The sequence below is a fragment of the Acomys russatus genome, chromosome 7, assembly GCF_903995435.1.
Source record: "Acomys russatus chromosome 7, mAcoRus1.1, whole genome shotgun sequence".
NCBI classification, from domain to species: Eukaryota; Metazoa; Chordata; class Mammalia; order Rodentia; family Muridae; genus Acomys; species Acomys russatus.
This window is the reverse complement of record NC_067143.1, coordinates 57,370,621-57,372,910: the sequence shown is the minus strand read 5'-3', so window position 1 is coordinate 57,372,910 and position 2,290 is coordinate 57,370,621. Positions and strand designations below refer to the sequence as shown.

General features: G+C 49.3%; 1 pseudogene; it reads right to left on the bottom strand.

Moving 5' to 3' along the window:
* Positions 1–945, bottom strand: LOC127192018 (dead end protein homolog 1-like; annotated as a pseudogene).
* Positions 946–2,290: the final 1,345 nt, after the last annotated feature.

Sequence of the window (2,290 nt, the reverse complement as noted above, 5' to 3'; positions counted from 1 at the left end):
CTATACAAAAATATCATTTTGAAAAGCTTTATGGCACCAGAATGGACTGAAATAAACAAATCCAGGCCTAGACCCTTGACGCCCTAGCTTGTCCCTAGTCTGGGTTAGTTGCCTGCCATCTGGCCTTGGGGACTGCGGTGAGGGACCTGCAAGCCGTTGGCAGGAAGTGCTGCTTCAGGTCTGTTTTGAGCCACTCCACAGCCACCTGTTCTCCACAGAGGTGTGACTGCCCTTCTAGCAGCCACTCAGGACACTCAGAAGCCCAATCTGAGAGGGCACAGAGCCTGGACTTGGTAGCAGCAGTTGCCTCCTACAGGCAGGGACCCAGCGGTTGCAGGGCAAGCAGTAAGGCAAGGCGGTTCAAGTCAGGAGGCAGCCGCCCACAGTCAGCTGGCACTTCTCTGCTCTTCTGCACACCAGTAGCTGGCAAGAAAAGACACAGCTGAAACTCTGGTGCCCCATATTTGACCACGTCCCCTTGAGAGGGAGGCCCGGTGGCACTCAGAAGAAGGTAACAGGCTATTAAGAAGAGACTTGATACCCTATGATCATATAGAGGCGGGGGAGGTCTCCCTCAGTCACAGACATAGGGGAGGGGAATAGGGTGAAAGCGGGAGGGAGGGAGGAAGGGGGGATATGAGGGATGGGATAACAATTGAGATGTAATATGAATAAATTAATTAAAAAAAAGATGCAGCTGGTGGTTGTGCATTGTAGCAATGGCGGCCTGGGCACCTCGCCATGAGGTGTGGCACCACGCATAGGCAAAGTGGCCATTTAGGCACTGGAGGTCATCACCAGGCGGAACTCATAGAGGCGCCCCAGGCGCTGGAAGAGTGGGATCAGCTGGTGCGCATACAGGTCCTGAGCTGTAGTCCTCTGATAAACACCTGGGGCCCAGACTATTATGGTATAAGGGCAGCCTACCAAACTGCCTTTGCCCATACCTCCAGGGCTGCCTTGTTCGCTGGATTCATCCCTCTCACGTCATTGCTTACACTCCCGTTTATACTGCATAACTCTCCTAGGTCTGCCAGTACCCTCTTTAGAACTTCTATGGTCCACTTAAAAATAAATTAAAATGGCACCATCAGATGGGAGGTGACAGCGCACGTCTTTAATCCCAGCACTTTGATCTCAAAAGGCAGAGGCAGGTGGATCTCTGTGAGTTCCAGGCCAGCTTGGTCTACAGAGTAAGTTTCAGGACAGCGAGTACTATTAGACAGAGAAACCCTGTCTTGAAAAAAACACCAAAATCCAAACGAAGCTAACCAAGCAAACAAACAAAAAAACCAACCCCTGCCTCCCACCCCGCACAACCAACAACCAAGCAGCAACATGGTAGCAGCAGCAGCAAACAGAAAAAAATCAATGTCCGGCTGCTGTCAGGTCCAAAAAAAAAAAAAAAAAAAAAAAAAAAAAAAAAAAAAAAAAATAATAATAATAATAATAATAAAAGTGTGCCATAATAAACGTGGAAGAAAAATCATTGGTAACCTTTGAAGTGAGAGCTATTCTGGTCACTGTGGGATTGGTGGGAGAGTGAGTGAACCTCGAATTATGGCTTCCTATAATTTTGAGAGAGAGAGAGAGAGAGAGAGAGAGAGAGAGAGAGAGAGAGAGAGAGAGAGAGAGAGAGAGAGAGAGAGAGAGAGAGAACCATGTGGCACAAGGACCGCAAAGTTTTGAAAAGGCCTATTTTGCTAACAGTAAGGAAAATCAGGAGGCCCCAGACTAAAGGACGGACACCTGCACCTAGTTCAGGACCGGAGGAGGGTGGCTCGGGCGCCCCAGAACTGCTGAGCAGGACTATATTCAGGGCCTCAGACTGGGAGTTACAAGCGATGTCAGTTAGGCCTCGATGCCAAGGTCACTAAAATAGGAGTGAACTCCGGTTCTAGTTTCCATTCTACCTTGACCCCAGGTACCAGCAGCAGCTATATACAGGATCCTTAGCCACACTAATGCTCTAGGGTCAGGCTCTCCAGGAGTCCTGGCAGGCCCCTTTCTCGCATTCAGATACAGACCACATCTCTTTCCTAGTTTGCATGCACAGTGTGAGCATCGGAAGGACTCCCACTGAGCCGTTATTAGTCTAAGACCTGGCAAAATATACACCCAAGAAGGTCATTCTCTACCTCTGGTCTGAGTTGGTGTCTGTGATGAAAACGAAGTCCTTGTGTGCGTTGAGTTAAGCCGTGAAAGGAACATCCGCCAGAGAAGCCTCAGCAGGTTCACCTAGAAAGAGGAGCTCACCTTTTAGCCCTTAAAACCTCTCTGCTGCTGCCGC